A 12403-nucleotide genomic window follows, 5' to 3' on the forward strand; every position below is an offset into this window, starting at 1 on the left:
AGTAGATATAGTGATGTCTAAAATCAGCAGTTCTCATGTGGTCAGGGGGTCCACAGGGTCAAAATTATTTCATTGTAAGACAGTCTTTGCCGTTTCAGCCTAATGAATGTACAATGGGGTTTTCCAGAGACTACATGTCCTGTGATATTGCAACAGATTGAATGCAGAAGGAGATGTGAGAATCTTCTATTAGGCCAGACATTAAAGAGATTTGCAGAAATGCAAGATAATGCCATTCTTCTCACTAAACTCTTTTTGCATTGGAAAATATAGTTATTTTTCATTAAAAATATTTATGTTCATGTGTAACAGATTTATTATTATTTTTAAATGAATTAATAAACAAATACTTTACATGTTTAACTCCTAATACAGTAAATGTTGATAAATATAATCCACATAAAAGCTTTTTGGAGTCTTCAGTACTTTTTAGGAGTGAGACCAGAGTTTGAGAACAGCTAACCTAAACAAATAGCAGGGAGCCCTTTGACACAAGAGGCAAAGATGTCTTCCTGTTAGAAAATCTTTGCCTCGAATGGAGCTGTAATCAATGTATCTACTAGCCCTATATACAGCTGACTCTGAAAATTGACAATTCACCCTATAAATAAAATGGCTCCAGACCTTGAGGCAGATTTGCTTTGAAGCTAAGAAAACTTCAGCTTCAGGGGATTTCATTGCACTAGCCCTTTACAAGGCTCTGGAAGGGGCCTTAGCAATATGTTTATATGGTCATAAGCTTTTGTAAAATTTGTAAAAGTAAAAATTTTAACTGCAATCTTTAGACTGCTAATTCTTTCCTTACTGATTTCTCTTCTGTCACACTTCCCCTTGTCTAGTGTGTTGGAGTAGCTAGCAGGCATTTTTAAAATTTAGCTGAAGGGAAATTCAGTTTGAATACATGTGGTTTGAGTTTAGTAGGATATGTTTTTGTAATTCAGTCACTTCCATACATAGTTAAGATATTGCAGCTGTCCCAGTGTAGGAATGGCATCCAAGAATACTCCTACCACCCATTGTGCCCACTGGCCCACTTACCCAGCATTGTAAAACAAAGGTGCAGGGCCAGACATCTTATACCTATTTGAATGTGCCCTTTGTCCTAGCATCAAAAATATATGGATAATAGAGGAGAAGCAAAGTTGAAACTTAGGGAGTCTGAAGCTAATCTGTGGGAAATTCTTCCATTTATTGGATGTGTAAAATTTTAATGAAACGTTTAGTGCTTACCAATGCTTAGCCAACAAAAGGAAGTTCTTTTCTATCAGAATTTAATAAGGATATCCACAACAAACTAGTTAGAGTGTCATCAGTTTAAGGAAAACTGATGTGCCCTGAACTCTTTCAAGTCATATACTAAATAACTTTATTTGCGATTTTCCCAAATGTGACAACAATCCTAAAAATTTACACTATATTATGAGTGATGAGTTGTGATGCTGAAAGAAACTTCTAACCTATCCCTATCAATATCATGGCCCAAAAAAGGACACTTCATATCAAATCTACTTATGACTATTGAACCTGATCATCCCTGCTTGGTTAGAATGAAGATGAGAGATACCTTGGGGAACAGACAAAGAATGATATGACTCCCCTCTGAAAGGTCAAACGTTAGAAGAGAGCTGCTGTAGCTGTACTATAAACCCCCAATAAATCTCTTCTTCTTGCATCTGAAAAAGTTGAATGTGCCCATCAATTAGTAATATTTCTTGAAGAAAATATTAAAAGTCCTATATTCTTAGGAACAGTCTCTTATGTAGCTATGGTAACAACTAATAAGCAGAAGTTATTTTATTTTATTTATTAATTTTTTTTTTAGGAAGATTAGCCCTGAGCTAACGTCTGCTGCCAATCCTCCTCTTTTTGCTGAGGAAGACTGGCCCTGAGCTAACATCTGTGCCCACCTTCCTCTACTCTATATGTGGGACTCCTGCCACAGCATGGCTTAACAAGAGGTGCAAAGGTCTGCGCCCAGGATCCGAATTGGCGAACCCTGGGCCAACGAAGCGGAACATGCAAACTTAACCACTGAGCCACTGGATTGGCCCCAGAAGTGATTTTAAACTCAATTAATAGATCAGTGCAACTCAACCTTGTCACCAAGCCTCTAACAAACCAGCCAATCAGTAACAGGCTCCCACTTTTTAAAGTTACCAAATGGCAACAGCCTTACTGTAGTTAATACATCTTTGAAAATCAGTCAATTGTCAACAGTTTCTCCACCAAAGTAATCATGCTTCTATAGCTGATGTCAACCCACTCCCACCTTGAAAGTCAGCCAATCCCTGAACTCCACCTTTCACAAAATGCTGTGTAAAATCGGCAGAGAGATGTGTCTGCTGCATAGTGCTTCCTCACATAGAAAATAATAAATCAGGGGGCCAGCCTGTGGCATAGTGGTTAAAGTTTAACATGCTCTGCTTTGGCAGCCTGAGTTCGTGGGTTTGGATCCTGGACGGGACCTACACCACTCATCAGCCATGCTGTCACGGCGACCCACATATAACGTGGAGGAAGTCTGGCACAGATGTTAGCTCAGGGCTGATCTTCCTCAAGCAAAAAACAAAAAGAGGAAGATTGGCAACAGATGTTAACTCAGGGCTAGTCTTCGTCAGCCAAAAAAAACAATTAAAAAAAGAAAATAATAAATCAGCTTTTTATTTCACATTTTGAATGATAGTTTCTTCCTTCAACATTGAGCACCTGTGTGCCCAACAAAAAGGGAAGCCAAATAGACATAAACCCTGTAACTGAAAGCAGCTTTAATCAAATTGCATTCACACATATGAAACAATTAGAAATCATTTGAGAGAATGGATAAGCATTGAATTATGTTGTGAGGATTATAAAATACTACACACTTTACTTGAGAGTTAGAAGAATGAAGTTGAATTTGATGAAACAGGTAATAGTAGGTAGGTCTTTTAGCAGGGGATTAAGATGATGGAACCTATATTTTAGAAATATTATGCTATGTAAATTAGAAGGAAAAAAAGTAGAGTCTAGTTATCCAAGATCCATTGAATAAATATTTATGGAATACCTACCTACTGTGGCTGAGATACTGCTACTGGGCTGTGGAATAACAAACTTTAATTAGACAGTCTCTGCTTTGAAAGAGTTTATAATCTTATTGGATAGAGTTAAAGCATGCACTTGTGACAATGGGAATTCATTCTTCCAATAAATATTTGCCTATATGAGCCAAAGTATGCCTCTATGAGTCACACTATGCTAAGTGGTAGGTATATGATTTCCGCTCTCGTAGAACTTGGAGTCTTTTGAAAGAAACAAACAATATACTAAATAAATAAATAAGTATTGGTGAGTGTAATGAAGGAAAATAACAAGGTGCTATGGAAAAGAATAATAGGAAGGACGTAATTTAGATTCATAACACAGAGAAAGGGTCACTGAAAAAAATGACAGAAGCTGAGACCTGAGTTCGCCAGATGAAGTGTGTGAATAAGAGCATTCTAAAGACAGAGAACGGCGTATGTGTGGACCATGTGGCAAGAGAAAGCTTGGTGCATTTGAGAAGCTGAAAGAAATTCAGTGCGATTGTGGTGCAACAAGCAACGGAGAAATTGCTATGATTGGTATGCAAAGGCTAAATCATGCAGGGCCTGTTTAGTAGTGTAACAAGTACAATGGGAAGGCGTTGAAGTATTTTAAACAGTGAAGTAACACTATGTTGTTTACCTTTAACAAAGGAAAAATGCAGGGGAGAATATGAGTTTTCCATGTCACTGGACATGGGAGTGGGCCTTGGTAGTAGGAGTCATAGGGACTTCCTCCTTAATCATGAGTAGGGACATGAAAGTCAAGAGATGAGGTATTTCTAGAATGTAGCTGAAACTGGAAACCATTCCAGTCACTATCATCCTGTTGCTATGGCATTGAGGAAAGTGGCTGCAATGGGGTTGCCAGACCACCTACATCATGTGGCCTCAGTGGGGATGCTCGCTTTGGCAGGCGGAATAATACCCCTCAAAGATGTCCACATCCTAATCCCTAGAACATGTGACTATTTACTCAGCAAAAGAACTTTGCAAATGTAATTAAATTAAGGACCCTTATATGGGGAGATTAGCCTGGATTATCCAGGTGGGCCCAATCTGATTAAATGGGTCCTTTAAAGCTGAGAACTTTTCCTAGCTGTGATGAGAGAAAGAGATGTGAGGATGGAAGCAAAGTCAGATATTTGCTACATTGCTGATTTGAAGATGGAGAAAGAGGGCCATGAGCCAAGGAATGTGAGAGGCCTCTAGAAACTGGGAAAGACGAGGAAATGGATTCTCCTCGAAAGCCTCCAGAAAGGAATGCAGCCCTGCTAATACTTCTGATTTTAGCCCAGTGAGACCCGTGGCAGAGTTCTGCCCTACAGAGCTGTGAGAGAATAAATTTGTATTGTTTCATCCATTAAGTTTATGGTAATTTGTCATAGCAGCAATAAGAAACTAATACACTCACTTATATGACCATGAGTGAAACAATGGCTGAAGACAATAACAATCCTCAAGGGTCTGAGTAAATTTCCTAATATTCTCTCCTAGAGGTGAATGTAGTAATTAGGAATGAACCCTCACATTAGATAAGCATTCTTGAAATCACAAGAATTATCTGAGGAAGAGGGCTACAGAGAGGAAAAAAGATCTTCTCTCAATAAGCAGTACAGGAGCATTAAGACCTTTAATTTTAATATTAAAAGGCATATGACCTCATATTGTACCCTCCAACAGGTAAAGCAGGACATATTAGTTGCATGAAAATTGTAGCATGGTCTCTAGTTTGGAAAACTGTCACAATAGTGGTATCAACAACTAAAACAAGGAAGTTGGAAAAGTGAGCCGAATTTGTAGAGAAGCTGAAGAGTTGGATTTTGAATCTTAGGGGATTTGAAATGACAAGGGCCACCACAGACTTCAAACTTACTCTGCCAATTAATAATGTTTGTCAATATAAAGCAGATTTCCGCATCACAATAAAAACTGATATAAAGGCTAAAAATTCTGATTCTACTTGCAGTTCTTATTTAAAATTGATCCGTGATTTCTTTGGACTTAACTCTGTTCAGCTTGAGTCAGTCACACATTAACTGCACATATCTTTCTGCTGTTGGTTGGTAAGGCAAGGATACCTTCCCACGGTGTTCATTAGTGTTGCTCACCAAATACTTCCGGGATCTTTCCCTTCCCGGACGGAAGCTCTGCTCTTCTCAATCTTCTTTGAAGTTAGTTGTGGCCAACTAACTCGCTTTGGCTAATGCTAGTGGCATGTCTAAGAATCAGAATGCTTTTCACCACGTTCCCTTCCCACTGTTGCAGTTACCACGGAAGCCCATATCAAGATGAAGCCCTCATCAGTCCAGGTGTCTGAGTTCCTACAACGAACAAAGCCCCAAACTCTCTACTACTGCCTTGACAACCTCCACTGGATATGTAGCTCAAGTGAAAAATAAACTTCTGTTATGTTAACTCACTAAAACTTAGAGTTGTTTATAACTGCAGCATTGCCTAGTCTATCTTAACTTAGATACTGCCTAAACAAAGAAAGTCAAGCTTTTCCTTTACAAAACCTATTACCAGAATTTGATTTATTTATTTATTTATGTGTGTGTGTATATATATATATTTTGTTGTTGTTTGGTGCAGAAGATTGGCCCTGAGCTAACATGTGTTGCAAATCTTACTCTTTTTGTTTGAGGAAGATTGTTGCTGAGCTAACATCTAGGCCAATTCCTCTATTTTTTTGTATGTGGGATGCCACCACAGCATGGCTTGATGAGCAGTGTGTAGTTCTGTGTCTGGGATCCAAACCCATGAACCCTAGGCCACTGAAGCGGAGCTTGCAAACTTAACCACTACACCAATGGGCTGCCCCCCAGGATTGGATTTATTGATTATATTTGTACCTGGAATGGATACTGTGGGCTGCCTACCTAGTATTCATTCCCCTTCTCGTCAGCCTTATTAAAGCTTTTCAAATTGCCCAGCCTTTTAGCTTGGGTGTGACTTCTACTTCTTAGGATGTAGAAAACTGCAAAGAATTTTGCTCCTACCCTTACAATGAGAAAAAAGCCAGAAGATCTACAAAATCATAAATTTTCTTGACCATATCAGACAGCTGAGGTTGCAAGGCAACCAATTAACCTGAGTTCCAAGAAGAAATGGGACACACAGTTTAGACCTTTGGAAGAGCAAGAAAAAACTCAGCAAAAATTTTAATGAATTGTTAAAGGCCAGTTGTAGGCTAGCATGTAATTTGGGAGCCTCAGACACAAGGGGAGATCGCACTTGCAAGTTCTTCTTACAAGCTAAGTGATGCTCAGATGAAAAATTGGAGGCAGGGCAGGAGATCACAAAGAGCCCCTGAATGGTGCAGTCATAAAGGAGGTAATTGGCAGGGGCTAGGAGTTGGACATAAAGCCTCTCCTAGTCCTTTTTCTTCAGATTCTTGTTTCCTATGAAGCAAAAGCCTTAAGCCACTGGATAAGGGGCAGCAAACCCTTTGGCCCCCAGGGCAAAGGCAAAGATCCCTTGTGGATGGAGGAAGTATAGAAGAAAAGCCCTCTATCTTTGGAGGAGAGGCAGGAAACCCACCTGGACCCTCGATCCTAAACTGATAGGAAGATGAGGTCCACTATTGCTGAGGGAGGAGCAGGAAACTCTTGCCCAAGACCAAGCAGAGATAAAAGGCTGAATTGGCTGCCATAGGGAGGCGACACTGAAAAAGTCCCACTTCCTAAGGCCCAGGCACACAGGAACTGCCTAAGACTGTGACTGGACCAGGACAACAAAGAATCTCCATCACAAACCCAATTTAATGCTGAATGTGGAGAGAGAGAGCTCCTCTGTGGCATGAGAACTTAGGGACAATTGAAAGCCAAGGGGGAAGCAGGAACACTGAGAAAAACTCTCTGGCACCCCAGCTCCCACACTAAGCACGATGAAACAGCACCCTCCTGCTAAAGGAATTTGAAGTCTGTGATGTAATAAAGGTAACTAGCAACAACAAAGCCCTAGCTCACCTTCTAACTAGATTGATCCAACCCCCTACATTAATGACCTGAAAGAAGAGGAGGTGTGTTCATTGCTAGGTGTGGACATTACTTACCAGAAAAGAGTACTGTTCTACACACAATGTTGAGAATTCATTAGAAAGCCATGAGATACACAAAATAAACAAACAACCCATTGTCAAGATATAAAGTAAGCAACAAAAATGGACTCAGAGGTGAGCCAGATGTTGGAACAATTATCAGATAAAGACTTCAAATTAACTAGTGAAAATTAACTAGTGAAAAAGTGGACAGCATGCATGAACAAATGAGGAATTTGAGCAAAGAGATGAAAATTATAAGAAAGAGTCAAACGAAAATGCTAGGGGAAAAAATCCCATGATATTCAGAGATAATTCTCTTTGGACTTGGTGTACTCAACACAGCTGAGAAAAGATCAAATCATCCAAACCAATATACACAGAGGAAAAAAAAAAGTGAAAAACAAATAGAACATCCAAAAGCTGTGGGACAATATCAAACAATCCTACATATGTATAGTTGGAGTCCCAGAAAAAGAAGAGAAAATGGGGCTTTAGAGATATTAGCAGAGATAATAACAGAAATAATTCCAAAAATAATAAACTACATCAAACTGCAGTTCCAAGAAACTTACTTACTTACTCTCAAATCGAGGGTGGCCCCTTGCCCTGATAAGCCTAATTCACATCAGTAATGTGACAACCTGTCTTGCCAGTGATTGGTTTAGGGATGAGCACTTAACCCAGGTCCCAAACAATTCATTTCGTTCCTTTGACCTCAGAATTGTTTGGTTAGGGGCTCAGAAGGTAGAGATTGTAACCTAAATTGATCCAAATCGAGTGCTTCATGGCTGAAGGTAGACATACTCCCTGGATAGGAACAAAAAAAGTAAATAGCCCTAAGATCTTCTGGCACCCATTTTTCTACCGTGATGGAAGCCAGCCTGAGGACAAAGCCAGCACATGAAACAGGGTAGAGCTGAGAGAAACTGAGTGAAATCCTAATCCAATGGTATCTGAGCCCTGAACAACAGTTGGATGTTTTAGCTATGGAAGCTAACAGATTCCCTTTGTTTAAGCAAATTAAATTTAAGTTTGCTCAAATCTCAGTTGCACGTAACCAAACACATCTAACTGATGTAGTACGCTAGCACTAGTATTACGAGTCATTTTAGAGAAGGCTCCAACTCAGCTCTCAACTGTTCTCTTGTTTTGAACCAAATTTCGAATTCCCAAAAGTGATACACTTGTTTTCCCAAAGGAAAATAATGGTGTCAAGAAAATATTACCTTTTACCAAGCTACTGATGTAATAAGGAAGCCTATTTTAGTTATTCACTTGTTGTGTCATTCAACAAATATTTATTGAGCACCTACAATATTCCAGGCATTGTGTCAGGTTTTGGAAATATATTAAGGCACAGTTATTTATTAATTTTGGTTGTGAATGATCTATGAATAGGATGATAGCTGTATCAGACTCCATTTGCTTCTTTCCCATTTTCTAGAATCTTTCCTTAGCAATGTATCATTCTTTGAATATAAATAGTTTAAGTCCTAAATATTAAATATTTTCAAGTGCTATAGCTTGCAGGGGAATATCCCAACAGCTATTCTGTCAAGCATAGGAAATGTTTACAAATTTTTTAAATATTTCACTGAAAATAATGTTACATTTCAGAAGAATGCATCTGTTTATAAACAAACAGCATCTGACTTTGTTGTCTGAAAGATTTGTAGAGCTTGGCCAGTCCATGCATTCTGCCACCCAAGTAAACTTGTCAAGAGCCCAAACAAACCAGGCGAGAATGCCAGAAATCTCAACTTTGTTTGGTGAAACAAGACTCAGAGTTTAAGACCTGGAATTCATTCAGTCACAGAATTACAGTATTTGGTAGGAGGAAAAACTTTGGGTCTGGAAGGAGCACTGGTAGAATCAGTGAGCCCAGGTCCTAGTCTACCATTGACAGTATAGTAGGGTATCCCGGAGTGAATTATTTTAACTTTTATGCTGAAATTTCTTCATCCACCAAATGACCATAATAATATTTGCCCTACTAACCGCACAAAGACATTTTGAGAATCAACTGAGATAGTTGTTTTGAAAATTCTTGGAAAAGTCTGAAGTACTACATTAATATGAGTAATCATCATCGGATGCTGTTATCATATAGAATTGTGTGAGGTTTTGTTTTGTTGTTTTTTTAATCATAGAGCCAAAGTTGATGAGTTTTACACATTTTTTAATGACTTTGAAAAAAATTATCAAATGTAATGATTAGTTCTAATCTTAATTGGTACAAGGCGTAAAGAGAAGGATGCTTACTTATCACATCTATAATTAGCCTATGATTAATGTTCGTTCTTAAATCAATCCTGAAGTTAAAGAACACTACTGCATATCCTATACCAATCTAAGGAATACTTTTTAAAATTTTTTTTAAGTTTTTTGTTTGTTTGTTTGTTTTTTGAGGAAGATTAGCCCTAAGCTAACTACTGCCAATCCTCCTCTTTTTGCTGAGGAAGACTGGCCCTGGCTAACATCCGTGCCCATCTTCCTCTACTTTATATGTGGGACACCTACCACAGCATGGCTTACCATGCTGTGCCATGTCTGCACTGGGGATCCGAACTGGTGAACTCTGGGCTGCTAAAGCAGAACGTTTGCACTTAACTGCTGCGCCATCGGGCTGGCCCCTAAGGAATACTTTTAATAGAGCTACGGTGGTAGATTGATTGCAGTAATAGTCCCAAGTCTTCCCTACTTCCTGTATCCACTCCTGTGTAGTTAAAAAATTTACCTTGCCTAAAATGAGGTCTGGCTTTTGCCCTCAGTTTCTGGGAGGTAATCTCATGCCTGATAGAAGCGCTTTTGTTTGCCTGGAGGCCTTGGGTCAAACTGGATAGTCTAACACTGTGATTTAGGGTAGGGGGTTTGGGTAATGGAGCCCCAGTAAAAACCCTGGACACCACTGCTTGGGTGAATTTCCCTGGTTGGCAACATCCTGTATGTATTGTTATACATTGATGCTGGGAAAGCAAAGCATCCTGACTCTATGGGAAGAGAACAATGGAAGCTCCACATTTAGTACTTCCCCGGACTCCACCTTAAGTGCTTCTTTTCATCTGAAAGAATTAAAAGAAGCTGTAAAAGAAGCTGACTTTAATCTGTATCTTTTCCCTGTAATAAACCATAACCATAACCATAAACCATAACCACGAGTATAATAGCTTTCAGTGAGCTCTGTGGTCCTTCTATCGAAACCACGAATGGTTTGAGGAACATCTCAACTTGCAGTTGGTATCAGAAATGAAGGTGATCTCTTGTGGGGACCGTTCTCTCTAACTTTGTAGTTGGCCTAAACCCCTCACAACATCCTTTGCCACGTAACCTTGTAATACCCTCCCATTGTAACTCTGACGGTATGATATGCTTTGACTGTGATGCAAACAGAGACTTGCATTTTTCCACTTGTGCTTTGCCCTCTGCCATCATCATCAAAAGAATGTGCCCATGCTAGCTTGCTAGAAAATGAGACACATGGAGCACAGCCAATTCATCCCCAGTGTCCCAGCCAAGACCATTTTAGATTATCCAACAGTGCACCAATCCTAGACATGTAAATGAGTCTGACCAAGATCAGCAGATTCACCTAGTCAACCACTCAAGTTGTGTGAGTAGTAAACACTTGTATGTCTCTGTTGAACAGACATTTCTCCAAAGAAGATATACTGATGGCCAATAGGCACATGAAAAGATGCTCATCATCGCTGATCATCAGGGAAATGCAAATCAAAACTACACTAAGATATCACCTTACACCCATTAGAATGACAAAAATATCTAAAACTAATAGTAGCAAATGTTGGAGAGGTTGTGGAGAAAAAGAAACCCTCATACACTGCTGGTGGGAATGCAAACTGGTGCAGCCACTATGGAAAACAGTATGGAGATTCCTCAAAAACTTAAAAATAGAACTACCATACGATCCAGCCACCCCACTACTGGGTATTTATCCAAAGAGCTTGAAGTCAGCAATCCTGAAAGTCCTATGCACCCCAATGTTCATTGCAGCATTATTTACAATAGCCAAGACATGGAAGTGCCCATCAACAGAAGAATGGATAAAGAACAAGTACATATATACAATGGAATACTATTCAGCTGCAAAACAGAACAAAATCATTCCATTTGCAATAATATGGATGCACCTTGAGGGAATTATGTTAAGTGAAATAAGCCAGCGAGAGAAGGATAATCTGTGTATGACTCCACTCATATGAGGAATTTAAAATTATGGACTAAGAACAGTTTAGTGGATACCAGGGGAAAGGTGGGGTTGGGGGTGGGCACAAAGGGTGAAGTGGTGCACCTACAACACGCATGACAAACATTAATGTACAACTGAAATTTCACAAGATTGTAACCTATCATTAACTCAATAAAAAATAAATAAATAAGGGGGCTGGCTCCGTGGCTGAGTGGTTAAGTTCGTGCGCTCCGCTGCAGGCGGCCCAGTGTTTCGTTGGTTCGAATCCTGGGCGCAGACATGGCACTGCTCATCAGACCACGCTGAGGCAGCGTCTCACATGCCACAACTAGAAGGACCCACAACGAAGAATATACAACTATGTACCGGGGGGCTTTGGGGAGAAAAAGGAAAAAAAAAAAAATCTTTAAAAAAAAAATAGTCTATGGATGTTCCACAATTTAGCTTTAAAAAATAAATAAATAAATAAATAATAAATAAACACTTGTATGTCTCTGTGATTTTGTGGTTGTTTATGAATCATTATTTTGACAATAGATAACTAATAACAGCTACCTCCTAAATTTGCGTTGAAAATTAGGAAACTAGTTAGGAACAAAGTATGGATAATGTAAATCAGGGGAAAATCTCCAAATTCTTTTCATCCAACATTGAAAACTTAATGATCATGTATTTTTATAATTCTTTCATTATAAAATATTAGAGATTTAGGGATATCTCCAACTGAGGCCTGGAGAATTGAAATCATCACCGGATTCGGTAACAGAAAAAATTACATTTGTTTTGGGAATATAAGCACACACAGTGTACACCGTCAAATACTCTGAACTCCTCTGGATGTTGGGGTAAAGATGAAACTATACAAGACACTATAGAAGTGAAAGTTAGCTATAGTTATAACCCATTGTTGAAAGCCTTTTGACAGATCTTTAAACTGATAGTGAAACTGATGATTTTGTATCTTTTTCTTTTTTAACTTCTGTCAAATTTCTGATGGAATTACTATTGACTACAATGAAATGGCCCACAGGTAATCATATTTTTTTTAAAAGGGATGGGTGAAGAGGAAAAGAGTAAGAGTTCAATTAA

At 39.0% G+C, this 12403-nt stretch overlaps 1 protein-coding gene across 3 annotated transcripts in view; it reads left to right on the forward strand.

The window, feature by feature from the left end:
* The window catches only part of NUDT13 (nudix hydrolase 13), a 35497-nt gene that overhangs the window by 1906 nt on the left and 21188 nt on the right, over positions 1-12403 (forward strand). The window lies entirely within an intron of this gene.

Source organism: Equus caballus, chromosome 1, assembly GCF_041296265.1.
Source record: "Equus caballus isolate H_3958 breed thoroughbred chromosome 1, TB-T2T, whole genome shotgun sequence".
Lineage (NCBI taxonomy): Eukaryota > Metazoa > Chordata > Mammalia > Perissodactyla > Equidae > Equus > Equus caballus.